This window comes from Columba livia, chromosome Z, assembly GCF_036013475.1.
Source record: "Columba livia isolate bColLiv1 breed racing homer chromosome Z, bColLiv1.pat.W.v2, whole genome shotgun sequence".
NCBI classification, from domain to species: domain Eukaryota; kingdom Metazoa; phylum Chordata; class Aves; order Columbiformes; family Columbidae; genus Columba; species Columba livia.
This window is the reverse complement of record NC_088642.1, coordinates 52,852,069-52,872,975: the sequence shown is the minus strand read 5'-3', so window position 1 is coordinate 52,872,975 and position 20,907 is coordinate 52,852,069. Positions and strand designations below refer to the sequence as shown.

The 20,907-nt window shown below is 41.2% G+C and overlaps 1 long non-coding RNA gene across 3 annotated transcripts in view; it reads right to left on the bottom strand.

Moving 5' to 3' along the window:
- Window positions 1-1,492: 1,492 nt before the first annotated feature.
- The window catches only part of LOC110363008 (uncharacterized), a 28,917-nt gene continuing 9,502 nt past the window's right edge, over window positions 1,493-20,907 (bottom strand). For all 3 annotated transcript variants that reach the window (XR_010468938.1, XR_002420810.2, XR_010468939.1), the window contains one exon: window positions 1,493-20,815. This is a non-coding gene — a long non-coding RNA (uncharacterized LOC110363008). The remainder of the gene's footprint in view (window positions 20,816-20,907) is intronic.

Sequence of the window (20,907 nt, the reverse complement as noted above, 5' to 3'; positions counted from 1 at the left end):
GCTGCAGAACTAGAACAAGACTGAGCTTTTCCAAAGGGTGCTCCTGATGTTAAACTCTGAATGTCTGAGGTCATTGTATCGATCCTGCACTTTTAGCACTTCTGAAAAACTTTTGTAAATACCAAAATACAGAGAAGTAACATAAAATGTAGACACCCATCTTCCAAACTGGCTACATGGGATATTAATCTTTCAGAAAGATCTGAATTCCCTTCTTTTTTTTTCTTGAATTCTCTGTGCCACCGTTTCTGTCTCCTCTGTCTCCATCAAGTCTTTCCCCATGGTGGCTGCATCTGTGAGCCAGGGGGTCGGCACTCTTACATGCACTGCAAGGTCTCAGCCTTTCCACCCTTCTCACCTGGGAGCCGGGACATTTCCAAAGCCACAATGGCCCTTCTCTCCCTTCGCTTCCACCATCGGTCTCAAAAGTGACATCCTGATAGTTTCTGGGGAAAGCAGCTGTTCCAGGACGTCACTCCCACGAGGGAGGCACTGCCTCGGCCAACTCTGCCAAGCCCTTTGAGGATCCTGGAGATTAACACTGAGACATTGAATACGACTTCATATTTCACAGGGAGCCAACATAATGAGTAACAAACCGCAACGACACTTACTTGGCAACCGATGTTGCCCAAATGGAAGGCTGCTCCACACAAAAGCTCTTTCCATGTGGCAATGCTTATTTCTAAGCATAATTCATACCGCTACCTGGGGGCACAGCACTGGTGTGCAGCACCAGTCTCTGGGTAAGAGGGGGCACCAGCAACCACAGCTGGAGGAGAGCCTGGAGGAATTTCCTGCTGTTGCTGCCCTGAGTCCCTTAGCAGCAGATTGCAGGAGGTGTCTGCAGCCCAAAGAAATAAATTGGGGGAAAAAAAAAGTAAATATGGTCATCGTGTCTGGCATGTCTTCACAGTGTTCTCCTTCTTCCATCTGTGTTACTTTCCTTTCTCCAGCATTACCGACAGCCAGGTGCTGGTCCCAACTGTGTGAGAGGAAATGAAAGTTGTGTGTCCTCTATTTTAAGAACATGGTCACCCAGACATGGCAAAGCATTTTCCTAAATGTAATTGTAATGGAGCACACTGGTTTTTAGCTATTCCTCCACTTATACTTGAAGAGCATTTGGGTTACATTCTCTGCTCCAACTACTGATTACTGAGTATTTTAAGATACAGTGATTACATTACACAGCATTTTCTGTACACACGCCCAGGCTTACAGTGAAAAGACCCTTGAAAATTATCTCCCCTACCATCCTCCCCTTGAATTCTGCAGCATTTTTCTTCAAAACAAGTGACAAACCCATTTATTCATGGTCACACTGATACGGGGGGGGAAGAAAACTGGCCATAGTATAGCTGCCTTTCTTTGAAATTTATTTCAGTGGTATTCACACTACCTGTGCATAAAAAAGAAAGATGTAAAATAGAGAAATCACAGGATGCCTAATGAAGCCCTTCTAGCATATATAAAATCAGAAGTGCTGGACTCTTGCACAATTTTTATTTTATGTCACAAACCACAAAGCAGAGTTTTCCCCTGTAAATTCACAAAGGAAGGATGGACAATTAACTATACAAAAAAGTGACAAAGGTCAACATCAACAACACCCAGAAGAAAAAACAGAAAAGCCGCAGCAGGACTGGCTGGCTGTCCCAAGCATAATATATCTGAAAGGGAGAAGCAGTCCTAAAGAGAAGATGACCTGGGATGACACATTTCATTTTATATGCCTGATTCCCCAGGCATTTCAAAACAACTTAGACACTGCTACCAGCATGTCTTTAATCCTGTCAGCAATAGTTTGCCTGCCTATCATTTGCTTTCATAGAATTAAACATGTTACAAATGGTCCCCTCTACCTTTGCTCCTGTGAGTTTTGTTTTTAATGCCATAAGTGCCTCTTGCAGATTTGTAGCACAAGCATCTGCACACGCATTAAGGTGTGGTATAACCACCTTAAAAGTGCTTCCTGTTTATATGCCTTTTTATTTTCCAGTGATATTGCCAACCAAGCATCAAAGAGCAGAGATAAAAACCTCTGCTCCTTGAATTCCTGGTGTATTCCTCCCTGCCTCATTACACACACTGTTGAAGGACATGATAAAGCTGAGCTGACCTGCTTCAGTCTCATCCATCAGCACAGGCACAACTGGAAACAAGCCCTCCTGGAGCAATGTCAGCACTTTCATTGACAGCAAGTGTAAACTAAACAAGGGCAAAAGGCAAAACACCAGAAAGTCCTATTTGGTGTCTGAGAAACCTCTTTGCCTCACTCTTTTAGCCCTCATGTGATGCAGTTGTCAGCAGTAAGCAACAGTGCATGCTGAAAAACAGAGTGCCCATACACCCACTACGCCATGTGCCTGTGTCAGCATTTACAGAACAGTTATTTTATGCACTGGTGGTGGAGACATGCAAAAGGTTTGAGAGCTGGGCTAGATTCTCATCTGGCATTATTGTTTGACGTAAACAGATAGGCACTGCTGAGCATCAGCTGAATCCAGGACATGGCAATACTTCAAATAAGGGATGCAAACACAAAGGCTTTCTCGCTTTCCTACACAAATATAAACAAGCATTAGTGCCTTTACTTTTCACTTGTTTAATACTCTTTCATAAAAATGATACTATCCATCCTACACAGTCCTTCACAGCAAGACAAATCCCCAGGGGAGAAGACTTTTCTCAGTGGTTTTGGCTCCGTGTACAGGTTTTTCCAAAGCACAGGAACCCATGTGGTGGTCCAGGTGTTGGGGTCCTGGAGGCGTCTGTATTCACCCTAGCGGTAAAGAATAAGGAAGGGAGAAAGCAAAGTCAGTAGATGTATTTGAGGCTCTGTAGGTTCAGTTCGCTCCTCAGGCCAGGTTTGTCTCTGTAATCTATCTGGGCACCTGCCCAGATGAGTTTGCCAGGGTGGCAGGGGTGTGAGGGGTAGATAGGGTCTTTTCTCCTAAGCAGCCTTACTCCCCAGGTTAGCTGGGAACCCCCTATGGACCAGAGCTAGTCTTGTACCAAGCTGGAAGGGGACACCATCACTCCATTGCACCCTTCCATGCAATGAGGCAGAAATCTACCTACCGTGAGGTAGATTTCCTGTGGTGTAGAATATTCATTTTGTTGGTCTTAATGGACACCATTTCATTCTCGATGAGACTTCCCCCCTCATGCTCAATTGAGATGATACTGATATGGTCAACACAAAGTAGATGCATGTATCTTCTAAAATCTCACCACCAGCACACATAACAATTAACTAGGGCAAAGCTGGGCTGTTTTCATCTGATACGAACTCATAACTCAGCAAGTTTTCAGGGTCAGCTTCAAGTTTTGCCCAGCCCTGTAGTCAGCCCTAGCCAGATTTCCAAACACCATCATTTGCAGGCACAGAGTGCATTTTTCAGATGGGTGAGGCTGAGGCAAATGCAAATGTAAGCAGATATGATGAAGATGTCCAATCGCAACTGTGGCTGTGTTGCGGAATGCTATCTGTACTGTGCAACCAGGAAAATACATATAAAACCAGCACGTAAACACATAGAAACCAAATGAAATTGTCAAGGAGTACATTTCAAAGGCCATCTGCTCTGGGTAGGCAACCAGTGTAACCAAAAGCTGACTACTGTATTTGTTAAACAAAATGAACCACAAGTGATAAATGGGGAGAAATCCATAATTTCATTGAATCACACTCGACAGTACTCAGAGTGTGTTACCGTAACTCTACTCCTTTCAATTCTGACAGCCAAGTTTTATTCACTACAGGCACAGACTGCAGATTCAAAAGGAGAACTCTGTTGTGACAAATTATTTCTGACTTTGGGAAATACATTGAGCTACAACTGTTGCACTGAAGTCACAGCCACTTACACGACAATTCTGCTACTTTATCTTCTAATTCCAGGGAGAGGGGAGTACTTAAGCCAGTGAGTGCATTCTTGTAAACTGCAAAGCCAGTGCAAATTACACAGTGAAGTCTGGAGAGGGGCATAACTTGTTTCACAAATAAATAAACAAACAACATTCTGTTCTCTCTGTGGCTGCTAGAGTTATTATGAAAGTCCAAAAACAACAGTGATGCTTTTTACCATAAAATTATAAGGCAAGAAAATGGATTTAGACAACAGCAAGCATCTTAATTGTATGTTTGTAAACTTACAGGCAAGCTTTTATTTGACAACAGCTTTAGTTCAAATACCATAGCTCATAGAAAGCCCACATTCTCTTTTCCCTTGTCTCCTTCCTTCCATTCTTCTCCCAGCGACATACCATCAGATAAAGCTGTGCTTACCAGGAGGGCTGAAATACATGGCAAAATTTCGCAAAAGCCATCACTCCACACGAATTTCGACACTTGGATCATTTACTGGGATGATAATGTGTCAAAGTATCATGGCAATACTCCAGCACAGTCCTCATACAGTCATGAGATTTCCAATAACAGAGTTTCTTCAAACTTCTCGTTTAAGAAGGACACATATTAAAGAAATAAATAAAGAGGTAATTTGGGTCAAAAAAATAATGCCTTGTAATTTCTACTTCATATCCTAAGGGAATTTCTTCCTTTTAAAGATGTTTCTGCAATTCGTTATATAAGGAATAGCTAATAATTTTCTTCACCTTCTCCAGGCCACTCCGTCAGCTCAAAAGAATACAAAAATTGCTCTGCTCATTAAAAAAAAAAAAAAAATTACAGATTAAAACTTCCTTCAACTTGACAGCTTGTATAAATATTATCAGTCCCTGTTCCCTGTTACCTGCATTTCAGCTTGAGAAAACCTTCACTTCCTCTGAAAAATTAAAAGGTTATTTATGTCAAATTCCAATTTTAGAGAACAGAAACTTCAGGAGAACCAGAAGCTGGTCACCATCTGCCGAGTGTTCAATACTCGTAGACATCATCTGTTAACACATGCTTAACTTCCATGTGTTTGTTGCGTTGCACGTAGCTATTGACATGATGTTTCCTTTGTAACACTTTTGAACTATGTGGATTTTCATAAATCAAACACCAACCCATCAGAGAGAACAGAATTACTTATGACAAAAAGAAAGCATCTCTTGATGTAAGCAGACTACAGAAGGTAGGAGGTCTGATGTTCAGCTGATATTTAGATGTCAACTTTAGTATGATTTTGGTTGCCGTCCAACATTTAGGTGAAAACAGATAATACTAAATATAAATAAGTACCTATGTTGGAAACCAGCAGCTTAGCAGTGATAAAGAAACACTTCATCTAGCTGCATGACAAAAAAAAAAATGGAGAAGGAAAAATAATTACTACACCACATGGGAAAAGAAAAGAGGATTCCTCTCCACAGTCAGATTAAGTAATATCAGACCATGGCAGGATTTCTCTTATCCCATCAGCCATCAGAAGTGTCTTGTTCCATTAAGGCAGTGGATGATAAATCTGAATTCTTACTGAAGAACTGGAAAGGACACAGGAGTCCCTTATGTTTCAAGAAGGCTCATGTGTATAATTTCAAATAATACAGAAAAGTCACCAAGGTCACCATTGGCAAGTCCAGGTTAAGAGAAGTAACCATTCATCACCTTAAAAGCAATAATTACTCAGGCAAAGGTTGTTGGTTGGAATCCTCAATAATCTGGTGTTTTGCATGGATGCAAACTGCTCTCTCCGAGCTTCATCTCCTGGAAAGACCAAGAGCTTTTCCTGAAGTTATTATTAGATTTTTGAAATATAGGGCTGGTGGGCTCAAAAGTAAGCTTCAGGTGCAAATGTGAAATGAGAAGAGTATCTTGAGTTTGCAACTCAGTAAAGCACTTTGAAATTTTATGTTATTTATGACTGAAAAGTAATTCAGGGAATTTCATATTCCTGATAAGGTAAAGGATCTAGGGGAAATTAGAGAACAAGCCTTACGCTATACTGCATGGACAACATTTTCTGGGAATGACTGATAAATGAAATGGCTACATATGATGCATGCTCATGGTATTTTACACTTCCTGCGGCTGATGATAACACAGAAGTTGAGAAAGCCAGCTAGCCTAGGCAAACCAGGAAAATAGGTCAGACTTAGTCAAAAGTAATCAGAATGCTTTGCTCCACAACACTGAAATGCAAATTTCACACTCTGAGCTTTTTCATGACATCCTAGGTGTTACCCACTGCTATTTCTAACCATATATGAACCTCCAATACAGCCTGAGACTGCATCAAATTATGGGAAAAGTCTGCCTCATCCACCTGCAGCTCTTAAACCTACTGTTAGCTCGCTGCCACTCCCTGCCTTGGTGAAGGGAAAAAATAATTCTGCGTCAGTTCCTCCTGGGCTGGGATCCAGAGTCTGGGTGCAGCTTTGAAGGGGCAAATGCACACAGCTGCAAGGGACAGGTCTGAATACAGTTTTCTCATCTCTCTTTCACAGGCATTTATAATTACACACACCCCCCCACTTCAAAGACACAAGGATAGGTACAGTGGCACAACTGCACAGAGCAACTCCTAATGATCATCAGTCAGTATGGTGGCTTGTGCTTTTGGTATCAGTACACCCAAAGCTATGACCTCACCACTGAGAAATTTTAGGTCTCCTTTCCTACAGGAGAGAAGACAATTTAAGCCAAGGAGGCCTCAATAGCTAACCTCAGGACAAAGTTTTTAAGAAAAACAATTCAATTCCTCAAAAGCCTGATTTTCCCCCCGCTTCATGGCAACTTCTGACCTCATGTCTGGAGGTGATGGATGAGGTGAGACAGAGCCATGGGAGAAGACCTGAGGATAGCTGCCAGCGTGTTACAGCTAGCAGTCATTAACAGGCAAGGTTTCCTCAGAGGGAAATAAGAATTATTTCAAATCAAGAAAAATAAACACCAGAAGAATCAGCTGCACAGAGTGGCTCATGTAAAATATGAATGTGGCCAAAGTTTGCAAGTCCAACGGGAATCCAACTTTGTGAGCTTACCACAGAAAAATGCAGGTCCCAGCCTTGAGCTCTTACAAAAGCGCTAAAATGAAAGAGTAGAGCCCTTCCTAAACATACAGAGAAAACTGCATAAATGATTGCAGCCCACAGCTTGCCAGGCAGTTGCCCAGTACCAAGATGCTGACCGATAGCTACCTATCTGCAGCGCGTTCTTTATTTGTCCGGCACAGGGAGCAGAGAAGGCAGGAAAAGTAAAATGTGTTCACTGGCAGATGCTAAAGTGAGACTCTGGTACACAGAAAAGAAATCCCTCCTGGTGTTTGTTTTGGCACTCATAGTTTCAGCAGACACTATTACAATCCCATCCACATGCAAATCAAAACTGCAGCTACACATATTATTAAAACTCCAGGGCTGATTGCTTTCCATGTAGCAGTGTTCCTAGCGTTAGCAGAAACACAAGCAAACCTGTTCCGTTAGCAAAGATTTTTGTTTTGTTTTGTTTTCTCATTAAAAAATACAATAGCATTTTCTCTGACTAGAGCAAGCCGGTTGGTTTCAATCAAGGGGAAGAACAGAGGCCTTCTGAACGATAGTGCTGGGTATTCGAAGTTGAAGTCCCAGATCTTTAATCCCCAGGCACTGGAGCCTCACCACCTCATTGCCCAGACCTTGCAGAAGTGAGCAGGGTGCCTGGGAGAGGCAGATGACCCTGGCCTAGCATTAGAGCAGCACCCCACAATAAGGCTTCTTGAAAATGCTGCTGAACCACAGTCAGCTAATTCTCTGCACAAGAACAGTAGATACAGGGGTGAGAGTAGCTTGCCTAGATACTCCAAAACCAGTTTTGTGTATATTAGAGTGAAGTGGCACCACAGGCACATATTTCTGCAGCTTCTTGGTGGCTGAGATCTCTGGTTATCCGTGCTACTTCCAATCCACAAGTACCAGCTCATTGACACTGATGAAGGCTATGGATGCATCCCAACTGCAGGCCTACCTAGCTCTTGGCAAATCCCTGTGGGACCTCACTCTGAACCTCTACGTTTCCCCATGCCATGGAGGTGGGGCAGAGAATTTTCCAGAAGTGCAGAAAAGTCTCCTTTCAGCTTTGCACAATCCACCTGCCCCAGCCCTCCTCCCAGACACAGGTAGCAACGCTAACAGACAGCAGTTTTTCCTACAAGTCCTCCAGCATACAGAGCCCTCTGCTCACAGCAAGAGCTGCTGACCTTGGACCCTAGAAATAGCCATTGCATGTAAAGCACACAGCTCACTTACGAGCCCTGTTATTTACACTGTCATGCTGCCTTTCTTTCATCTCACTTAAAATATGCCTTGTTGGCTGATTATCCTGGAATATCACATGCGGTGTGGTGTTAGTGAAACAGTGGCATAAAAGAATAATATTCGTCACACGTGAATGAAAAAAATCACAGTCTTTCTTGGTCAAAGTAACCCCAATGTTTATTTACCAATGTCAAACACTATAATAAAGTGCTGCTTTTCTCCTGAAACATTTTCTACACTTTGTGTATACAGTACTGGGCACATGTTTTATTTTACATGCCTTGAAGCCAGAGTGTGTTGTGTTATTTTATGTTTTGATAGCCCGTAGTGCTAAAATGAGAGCAAGTAATTGGTCTACATGTGTTAGTGTATCCACAGAGAGCTCAGTCTTTCTCTTATGAATGGAAAGGTCAAAATCAGAACCAGTGACTCAGGATTTTTTATTCTTTTGGCCTGTAATTGGTAAGAAGAACTCAAAACACTCATCTCTCACTTGTGCAAATAAAAGCTGCTTTTGGAAAATGTATTTACTCATGTCTGTTTCAAATAGTGAATGGCCCAACTACCTCCTCAGCAGGTGTTCAAGCTGACAACATGAGCTGGCAAAATCTGCGATCCTTCTACTGATCACAGTGGAATACCTTTGATCTCCACTAGCTGAGCAGCTGCCTTATGAACTAAAACAAACTGCAAAATCCCAGGCATAATATTTTTGCAAAACTGATGCCACCCATAACATTGTTTATGGTTTACATGGTTTATATGTTTATTATACAAGTAATTATATTTTCTATTTTCCATACCAAATGTGCATGCTTATTCTCCTTTCAAAGTGCTATCTAGAACATTTGGAGACCACTGTGTATTGATTAATTTTTCAAACATGACACCTTCAGGACGACATATGACAAATTACTTCTGACTTTTCAAAATGAATCGCCTTGCCCAATGAAATTGTCCAAGTCTGTACCCTCTCCTGGTCTGACTGTACATTGTCCTTTACATCAATGTCAAATAAGCACAAATGCAGTCATCAAGACTTGGGAACACTTAGAACAGTCTTGATATTTGTATATCTTGATGCATCATTTGCTTTACCATTGCCCTTCTCTTTGCTTTGGAGCCACTTGTGATTTGCACTTGAAACAAACCATGCAACCAGTTCTACAGGCACAGTTGTGTTCCCTGTGCACACACCATCAGCTGACACCAACAGCCATTGAAGAACAGATCCAAGCTCTGCTGAACCAACAATACACATGTCTCCACTGGTTTTGCAGACACAGTTTCATGCTCATAGCTGTATGCATGCATTTCACCTCTCTCACTGAGTAATGTGTTACCCAGCTGTTTGCTCTGGAGGAAGCAGATTCGGCAGTTTTTCACTCTGTATTGCTGGACCTGGTCCCAGCTGAGATTTTTCACTTGCTAGTGCACTGATATCTGCTTTACTTTAGGAAATCTTCTGCAGGTATCACTGAGAGCCAAGATCCTTTTTGCACAGGGAAGTCTGGGAGTAGGTATATAAATCTGACAAACAGCTTCCCTTTGTACTCCCCGAATGCTGTGATTTACTGTCACTTTCTTACTCACAAGAACTTTAAAAGACAAATATAAGAAAGGAACAACTGTTCCACATTAATCACTGACCAGAACTAAATATTTTAAAAATCATACCACTACAAAATGGTAATTTTTTTTTGTTTTTTGTCAATCTAATGGAAAAGTTTGCTGAAGAGCTATCTCTGTTGATGCTTTACACCCAATACACCTCCCAGTCCCCTACTAATAAAGAAACAAACAAAACAAAACACACACACCCCGCCACACACGCACACACACAGCCCCCACCAAACAGAACCCTACAAGTCCAGCAATCTCTTTAGGAACAGAGATCCAAAAAGTTTTAGGCTTGTTAGAAATAATCATACGAGCACTACCTCAGTCTACCCAGTATTTTTTTTTCCAGCACAATTGCAGAGTTTCCAAAGGAATACAGCAATGAAAATATTTCCATGTAATAGGATTGACATAAGTAGTTAAAATTTCCTGTACTACCTACCCATAGGTATTAAAAATAAAACCAGACAATTTCTTTGCAGGTGGCAAAGGAACTGGTTTATATTTGTCCAATCTTGCTAAAATACATGTTGCAAATATTTATTAAAAACTATTAATTATTTGTGTTTTCTCATTAGCCCCTTCTGCTCCTGTCAATGTATGCGTAAAGGCATTTTCTCTCAAAACAGAAGAAGATTTTTGCTTTCCCATCAGTTTTCTTCCTACAATATTTTATAATAACAGGCACAGCACCCACATGACCTCATTTCAAGCTACCTAAAAGCATTTGGAAAGGTTTATGTCTTTAACTGTGCTGAGGTGCCTGGTTTGGCAGAGAGGGTTTCACGTGAGAGGAAGAATTCTTTTTACAAATTTAAAATGAAAATGGTTTTGTACTTTAGAGAGCTAAAGAAAGCAGAGCTGTTCATTTCCATATTTCTCCCTTTAAAAAATCATTAAATGGATGACATATTTTACAGTGGAGTTGGTCTGGTCATAACATGGCCAAACGTATAGGAATATTTTCATAATACAATTAAAATAGCCAGGTTGGAAGAATATAGAGCTTTTCCTGACCTAAAATTAAACTGGGACACATTCAAGAACTTTTATTTTTTACTTCCACAGATGCCAAAACAAATAACAATAGGACACTACTAATCCATCTTGTCGAGCTGTTCCTGACTCGTGGAACTGCCTGTTCCAGTCCTTCAAATAAAGACGCAATTAACCTGTGTTTAACAACAAACCTTTTTGATGGATGGCTCCCAGGACAGCCTATGCTGTTGTTCAGTGGCACTGGGAGTAAAAACACCAGGGGCACTTCCCGGGTAAGTCACAGCATATCCTGAGCCCAGCATGGGTTCTCCTTACATACAGGCCCTCCAAGACCACCGTACCAGAAAGACGACCAGGACCAAGGCATGTCTGCACCTCCTACAGGGCCTCTTGAGGTCCTATTTCCCAACAGGGCTTCCCAGTGTTTTGATTTCTCCTTGTAATTACTTCAGCCCTGCAAAGTGCCACTAGACAGTATTGCCTAACCATATGAAGACCCTCTAAATCAAATCCTAATCCACATGGGGGGCAGTCACTACTGCCACAGTCTGGGTTTCATGACCCTCATGTTATCATGGCACCACCGTTTGCTTTTTTCTTTCTCATTCTCTTCACCTTTGAAAACCAACCAACCAAGCAATCTAAACTGTATACTGGGGACTTCCCACGTGGAGCAGGACTGATGCACCTCTTCTCCGGCATTTGCCCAGCAGGTTTCTGGGCACAGCGGGGCTTAGGGGCGATGCCACTGCCCTCCAAAAGCCAAGTCGTCCAACCTAAAAACTCTGCCCAAGTCCACTCGCAGCCTGCATTTCCCTCTGGCTAGAAGAGCCCTATAGCACACAAACCAAAGCCACGCTGCTGAGCCCGCCTACCTCCCCCACTGCTGCACCTTAGTGTTGCTTACAAATGTTTCCCCTTGTCCTTTAACTGTTGAAATCTCTGCCTGTGGGGGAAGGGGGAAATCCTCACCTTCCTAACTCAGCCATAACCAACCAGACTCCCTTTCAAAACGGATTTCTTCAGACTACAAAGCTCTGTGCATTTCACCTGACTAATGATATCGGAAATCAGCATGCAGCGTCCCCTGCAGCATAATCCCCGCGGCACAACTCCTGCTTCCCGCTGCGCCTGTCTCCTCACTGACCCTCATGGTGACAACGAGCTAGGCGAAATAATGAACCTTAAACAAGGAGGGGAGAAAAAAAGCACAAAACCAGGAGTGATCCCACTTAGTGGTCTGTTTGTTCTCTGAGGTTCAAGTGTACTAGGAAAAGCGGAGAACTGCAAAGAAAGGAGGGAGGAGGAAGAAGAAAAGAGGATAGGAGGGGAAGACAAGGTGCCAGAGACCAATAAAGCTTACTCTACCCAAATATATCTTGTCAGAATTGTTCTCATGGGCAGAGTAAGCCGATAGAGAAGGAAACTTTCAGTTAGATGGTTAGGAAAGACAGCTTTAAATTATTTTACCTAAAATAATTTCTTCCTTCTTAATGTTCAAAATGAAGTGCACAAATTCTACTGTAAATAAGAAGGAAGTTGACAGGAAACTAACTTACAAGCCAGATTTATAGAAATCTCCTAGCATGACAAAACAACATAAAATAAATCAGTGGCATGGAGAGTTCAAGACAGTAACAAGATTTCTGACAGTGCTATGTGTGAAAGCAATCCCAGTAACAGAGGCATTCCAGACCCATACAAAAATTCAGTTATTGTTAGTAGCATTGAAAACCCAGAAATATGCAGTACAACTTCATCTTATAGGTGAGAAAATGCCAGACACAAATTTCTCTTCTATCACAAGCAAATATTTTCCATTTCACAAAAAAAAAAAAAAAAAATCATAATCCGAGGAGGTTAAACAGCTACTAAAACAAGTCACTTAAAAAACCAAACCAACAAACAAAAAAACCACACACACACAAAAACAAGCAAACAAAAAACAAATGAACAAAAATGCTCAAACGAGGACCAACAGATAGCCAGACAAATGTCAGTGGGTGCTGGGCTGGGACAGCAGAGTAGAGCAGTGGTGGGAGGAGGCATCGACATTACATGGGGCTGGCGATTCTCAACATCAAATTACGAAGAAAAGGGAGGCACTGGTGCTGCCAGCCTCAGGGGTCACACTACTACATTGCTGGCACCAAAGCTGATGCCAAATTTATACTACACTTACCAAGGAACAGCCAAAGTAGGAAGCGTGTAATAAAGCGTCAGCCTAAGTGGAAGTGAGGTTTTTCACAAACTATTAACAATACTGGCAAAGAAATGTAAAGAAACATAGCAGTAAAATACAGTACTGAAATAAAATTTGGGCTAACACAAGATAATGACAAGAAAAGCTTGCCACTGAATTTGGATCACTTGGCAAGGAACATGCAAAACACAATGTTTAATTAAAGAAAGCCAGCTGTAGGCTAATCCATCTAGGAATAAAATTAGGCAGAGGCCATAGAGAGAGGATGGGGAGTCTACTCTGGAAGTAGCAGCTGAAAAAGGTTTGAGCTCCTGATGGCTAATAAAGTGAATGTGGCTTTCCAGTTCAACACTGTGGTCAACAAGTGTGATCCCTGGATATGCTAAATGAGGGGATTTTGACAAGAATCAGAGCAGTCTCTGCTGGCCCTGTAATATATGTAACATTCAATACTAAAGGCAAATGGTGTCTCCCTTATTGACAGAAAAATCCAAATTATCTGAGGGAAATTTTGACATAAAATTAATATAGACTACATAATTTTCATATACTGAAAACAGACAGCCCTATCTGCAGAGCTTTTAAATTGACATTGGTCTTTCACTCTCATGCTGCTATCCCACAAGTTGAGGGGCTGGCTCATATCTGCAGTACAGAATCTTTTCATAGATCAGAAATAATATATGAGTTACAGGGACATCTTAAAATACTTCAGCAAGGATCTGGGATGAAAGGATTGACATGTAAGGAAGCAGTAAAACAATGAAATATTAATATGTTGGCTAAGAGATTACAAGGAGAGCAGGACATAAAGCCACCTATAAAAAAGTTGGAAGAGTTTAAGTGCAATAGCAGAAACCTTATTTTGGAAAATGCAAAAGCAGGTAAAGAGAAAAGTGAGAAAGGAAAAGTCAAGTTTCTTATCAGGAAATATAACTTATCCAAACTATGAAAGTCATTAAATTGGTGTATCTACTGACCACATGAAAGATACATTTAAAACTAGACAAGTAGGAATACATGGCAACAAACAGGCAGAAGTTATTGGAAAAACAGACAGGGGACTACAACCCTCCCTACCCCCCAATTTCTCTATCATATGATCCTATGAATAATTAGGTCAGATGTAAATTTGGTTATATGTACACTGGGGATGGATAAATAGGCCAAGACTCAGACTACATATAGGGACAACTGAGATTTTAGGAACAGATTTCCAGGCAAGCAGAAACCTGTGCAAACTACAACAGGACTAAAAAACCCCAAGAAATTAAATGAGAAGAGCCTCTTATTGAAAGAAGAATGTAGAAGTTACAGCTGCAGCTACCACAAAGGAAGGCAGGAGGAGGGAAGCAGAAGGGAGGTCAGACACCTTCATGTACCAAGCACATCCAAGATAAGGAAGAAAATTAATACCCAAGGTGATAAGAAGAGTATGTAAACATAACATGAAAATCAAGTCTGCTGACTCTAGCCTTTGAGAGAGTAATGGTGTAACCTGCAAATAAGGTATGAGAGAGGGAAGTGTTAGGCGTGATACCTCAGGGAACAGAGAGAGCTGAGCAGATGAACGGTTGCATCTTCTGGGGCACAGCTTCTTCTCCTCCCTGCCACACCAGGAGCTGGCTCTGTGCCCAGTAAAGCTCCCCTCACCAGGGTTCTCCAGTGGCTTTGCTGAAAAAACATGAGGCTGCTGTGGCCTTTGCACACATGGGGTTGCTGTGTCAGGAATGAAGTCCCTTGCTGACACCAAATCACACCAATAAAGTACTGTGCAGCCTGCAGCGAATCAACTGAGTGCTAATCCCCATTCTGGAGCACGGTTTCAGCGCTAGGTGCTTCTCAGGCCTCACATGCAGGAAAAGCAAGATTTTTCTACTCATCCAGAGCATTCCTTGTGCTTCAGAAGGCAGTATTTCATTGTCACATGGACAGTTTCTGTGAGACAATGAGAACAGAAGGAAGCTCTAATGATGTACCTCTGATACTAGGTAAAATGGTCAGAATAGGAGGAACTTTCTATCTGGAGACAGGGCTTGGGTAGTGACCACAGAGCAGATGCTGACAGTCACAGCACAATGACAATCATCTTGAGTGCTGTAGGTATTAAGTCCATATCAAGACACTGCTCTAAAGTATAGGAGTTGACTGGTCTGCATGGCCATGGCCAGTCTAATGTCCTTGAGAGCTTTGCTGTGAGAATCAAGCATTTACTGTGTCATCTCCAAATGCTCAGGATGCCTTTTCACTGTCAGGGAATGATAAATGCAGAATAATCATTCCCTTTGCCAATGCTGTGCAGAGGTTAAAAGTGAGGTAAAACACAAGCCAAGCAGAGCCATCAGCCACTAAGCACTACAAAAGTTTGCAAAAAACCTACTCGTTGGAGCTGTGGTGTCTTAAATAGTTCTTGGTTAAGCCACAACAAATAGATATCTCTGAATAACCATTTTCTTAATAGCTTATTATAGTCTCCCATGTAGCTTTCTAAAACATCTTCTGGAAAATGACACACATTTCACAAGTATTTCCAAATCCTGATACCCTTAGTTCAGAAAATGGAACCTAGCTTCTCTGCTGATAAAGCAAAATGAAAGCTGTGAACCTCCTCTCACAAAAGCTGATAATTTGGGTCAATCTATGCTGTGAGAGATTTGTGGCATATTGACCATTGTTCAGCTAAGAAAACATTTTCAAAAATAGTGTCAAAGGCAAGGTGTTCAAAAGCACTTAGTTCTCTTTGAAGTCGATGTCCAATCTTCTTCTAATCCTACAGATCTCAAAGATTCCCTTCCCTGGCATTTATTTAATCTGATAAGTATGTCATGTGGAAAGCAAATACCTTTCACAGAACACACTGTATGTATTTTGCCAATTAACACACCCCCATCACCATTAAATGGTCCAAACAGGTCAAATTTGGTCCAAAATATCCTTCATCAGAAACACAGTACTCCCGAGTCTGCATTTCAGACAGTGTAATCACACACATCTTTGCAAAGAGGAAACTAAATATTACCCATGACAGATTATCAGTCCCAGAGGAACACAAAAGAAGACTTTGTCCTATGAGCCATGTGTCACTTGTATGTCATTTTACTTACTCTGTACCACAACACACAAAAAAGTAAGAACTTTCAATTTTAAAAAATGAAATAATTACACATAGCTTTTGTGATAAGAGATTAAATGCTTCTAGTATGTTTTGCAGGATGGATCACTGAACTTTAAACAAAAATTGTGAGCTTGTGAATGCAAACATAAAGTAAACTGAAGAATACAATTACCCAGTGACAGATTCCCCATCTAAAACGAAATGAGCATGCTTAAAATGGCTGGGTTTGCAGGGCATGTATTAGCTCCAAAATAACTTTCAGAGTCACTACAGCCTATCTGCAAAATAGACAAGAGACAGCTAACAGCTTAAACATTTTCTAGAGAATTCACAAGTAAATAAAACCAACAAAAAACACAGAGCAGCATGCAGAGGGAATGAAACAGGGAAGCTAGAATTTTGAAGAAAGACAGAGAAACCTAAACAAGGAGAGGGAAAAAAAATCCCAGTGCTATCAGAGCAAAAATCTCAGTGGATGAGGAAATTAGAATACGGGGGTGGAATGAGAAATTTCAGTCAACACAAAACATCCAAAGCATTGTATTAAGAAATGCCTCAAAAACGCACCAGCCCCACTATAAAAAATAATGAGCACAGAATGCTGGATTACCCAAAACCAAACCATGGAACCAGACATCATAATAACAAACCCCTCTCACTACAGCAAAGCCACAACTTCTATAAATTGTCCTACATCAAAAAATGGTACAGGTCTGTTCCTACAGATTTCATGAAAAAATGCCTTCCTTCTCTAACACAGGTTAAGTGTCTTGAGGCAAAGTAGAAGCACCACTCTTGCAAATCAAACAGCTGTTTAACATTGCGTTTTAACAGAAAAGAAGGCAGAACAAAGACCAAAACCATAGTAAAAACTATTCAATTCAGTTGTGCAAAACTTTAGCAAAATTCGTACCACAGTTTCCATATCTCTAAGATTATTTTTCAAGGGAGGAAGGAGAAAAACAACATACCAGCTGAAAAGCTTTACTCACAAAATAACAGAAAAAAATACACAAAGCAACAGCTAAGGGCACAACAGAGTTATATGCCATCAATATTCCTGCAAAGCAGGTTGGACTTTACTACCTTGATTTCTACACACAGACAATAAAACTTGCTTTAGCTCATCGGCCGTTCTCCCTGGGGAAGAAATTAATTTCAATGAATACAAATTCATTTTAAATGGTCTCATTATTTAAACTGGGTTTTGGATCATAGAATATGTCTCTGTGAAAAAGCTCTGCTTCTCTTTTATTTGAAATGTTCATGGAGTCTTGGCACTGAAAAACTTGGTATAAGGAGGCACTAGTTCTTCTGTAGTTAAGGTGATTATTTCCTTTATAAGGCATTATTGATTAATATTTTTTCCAATCTCAGTCATCTCTAAAATATCTGAGATTAATTTGTGAAGAATCTTGTGTAGGTGACAAAGTTTTGGACAGAAAACACAGTGATGGGGACACTGGTTAATTCCATGCACTAAGACTTGACAGAATGAGCTAAAACGGAGTGCACGCAACATGTCAGTGCCTATCTCCTTGTCCATCCCAATAACCAGTTCAATAACACCTGAAAAGGTTTCACCAACAAGAGCATGAAGAACTTGAAAGGTATCACTCTCACTAACAAGAGGTCAAGTAAAGCAGTATGAAGCCTTGAAGATTTCAGGGAAGGAATCAATGGGTAAAGAAGGTAGTTGTCTCTACCACAAAGACTCTCAGTATACCATCACACCTATTAAGATTGTCAACCTACTATGAGCAACAGATCTTTGTAAGTAAGCACTCTATCAGCCTTTTATTAATCAGCTCATTGGCATAAGCAGTCCTATTACAGACCTCCTCTAGACTATAATCCCAGATAAATTCCAGGGGGAGAGAAGAAAATGAAGCAGTGTTACCCCAGAGCTCTAGGAAGCATCTTGAGGAAGAAAAGGGATTTATTTTAAACAAATCACACCTAGTAAAGCCAAGACTTTCAAAAATTGACACATATAGACCATGTCTGAGGACCCAAATATATATCCTGATTTTCAAAAGAGCTGAGAATCCACCGGTAGGTATTAACATAAAAGGATATACTGGGTGTTCAGTCCTTCGGAAATCAAATCAATGCTGGATGTTCAGCTGATCCTACAGGCCAGCAATAGTTGATATTCTGTGTAATGATGGTGGTTGTCTTTTCTTGCTTCTGTATCACAATGTCAGAACAGGTAGGTTGGTTTAACTCCAAATGCACAAGTACAGTGTGGAGTCTGCACCTGAATGTGCCAAGCAACAGGACAATGCTGCCCGCTTAGGCAAAATCAACTCTTGTCTTCCTTGGGAGTCTTCCCGTGGTTTGCACATTTGAACAAGGCAAAAAGGAGTATCAAAGACCTATCATGGGAGATAAAGTTATCCACCATGATTGCAAATAACAGCAGTCACGAGGCTGTTACTTCTTCACATACAGGTATGAGACAAAGTGGAGAAAAGGTCCTCAACTTTCAGACACCATGGCCAGCACTGCTAGTACAGTACACTGGGGCAGTTAGTTGCATTGAGCCTGACTCTTGGCTAATTACACATGCCGAGTGGCATTCCCAGGCATAGAATGGGAATCAAACAGACCACTTCTGCAATAGTCAAGAGCATACAAAGAGTCTCTTGGAAATGGTCCCTGGGTCTTTTGAGCTGCCAGGCTGTGTCCAGGGAGAACATTAGTTGCAGCGGGCCAAATCTATGGCAAGGAAGGCTCTAACATTCTCTGACCACAAGTAACCTCCCGGTGGCTGGGAAAATTGCAGGCATGCCTGAATTTCATAGCATAGACACAGTTAATCGAGTCTGTCTAGGCTGTTCTTGAGGCACTGCAATTTGGTAATGGCAGGTGTACATGGACACAAAAGTGCGAATAGGCTGTAAAGACAGCCTGTAGCTCAGGAACAGTAATGCAAGTTCTTTTGGAGTCAGACAGAATGGCAATTCCTGTCCATATTCATCAGTAATAGAGAGACCTGCTCCGGACATTTTAATGGTCTCCTTTCACAGAGAATTCAGGAACTTCTCTCTCTCTTCTAGCCTTGGACTTCATGAATCTTCTTAATACTTTTGAGAAAAAAATGTCTGGTGTTATAGCCAAGCCAAAGACTCTCCAGAGTCTTATCTGTTTTGACGATAATCTGTGGCACAGGATCATGCTGAACATATTATCCACATCAATCAAAGTACAGAGACATAATTAAACTAGAAATAACAGTATATTCAGAGTGATTCCATTTGCTGGTAATGAAAAATGTGTGTTATATGGAATGAGAAAGCAGGGAGTAGCAGTGATTAAAAATAAAAAGGATTCAAATTTGTGCAAATGGACTTTTACATCTGGAAAATCCTAGTTCCATAATGAAAGTTGTTTCTTGCACTGAGTTTTCAAACCAATGTCCAGGCTAAATAGTGCCTGGACTAAAGTAAAGCATCTTTTAGGGTGCTCCATCTGCCCAAGACTACAGACAGTGCTCTCAGTTCTCTTCCTAATACTAGCGACTGCCACGCAGACTGCCCTGAGCAGACAGTGGCAATGGCATGTCTGAAAGCCAGAGTATGCTCTCCACTAATGACACAAGGATGTCTCATCTAGTATTTGTTAGTCAACTTGTAGAGGAAAATTTTGAATCCTACACAGTCTCCATAGATCTCCCCGGATATTCCTCAAAAGAATGAATATCAAACATGGTACCATCTTTTCCTCCTCAGGCTCTGTTCATCAGTGAGATTTGGTTTACTTTTTTCAAAGTCAGGTAAAAGATTTGAGCTAGAGAATAGGTAGATCAAGCAGACCTGTAAAAGTGACTTGTGCAAGTACTTCTAAATGCTAATCCAAGTTGAAAAGAGAGAAATAACTCTCATAAATGCATTTACTTCTGCTTGAATTTTTTAAGTAGCATCTTCACCCCACTGTTTTGTAAATATGCACACATGCACATACTTGCTTAATCCTGTCATCACAGCCATCTCGTCACAGCTGTGAAAAGAGCCAAACAGGTTTCACTCTTTCTCAATATTTATCAGCACTTAAATTGCCATCTAAATCCCAATTACTTAGTTTTTATGACTGATATTGATAAAGGGGGCAGAAAGAACACAACAGGCTCTCCAGCACTCTGCTTGAGTTCACAGGGCTGCCAGTACAGGAGAAAATATTCTTGAGCTGTTGAGAAAATTGGTGGCCCAGCCACTGCTGGAGGATTCCAGTCTTTAAGTCCCACAGTGAGCAAGGCTTTCAGAGCTTTAAATATGTTCTACTAGTTGTTGTGAAGCACTTGTGCTGAAGGAGGCTTACTCTGGGCTACACAGCCTCCTCAAGCAATGTTAAAAATCTTACGTTTCTCATACAGAAGGAGCCACTCTGACTCTTTTTAATCTGAGCCCAGGCCTCAAAAAAACAGTCTTGCTCTCTGTGAGAAACACCAGCCTCTTCTGATATTGGAAGTTAAACCTCAGTAATCAGTAAGGAGTTAAACTGAAGCAGGAGGATACTTCCAAGATAAACCAGTGTTTATTGGATGTCTGGATTCAAAAAGCCAAATCTTCAGTCAGCTGCTTGACATTTCCAAAATCCAAAGCATGTCGTATGTGTGTTTCTATCTCCTTCCTGCTCTTTGCTGCCCATTCAGTTGTGCGATAGTATTCAGTGGTGGTTGTAGAAGCACACTGGAAAACAGAATGCAAAAATTATCTTAATTTAGAGATAGCCTCTTCTATGACACCAGCCTCAACGAAGGGGCATCAAACTCCAGGGAACA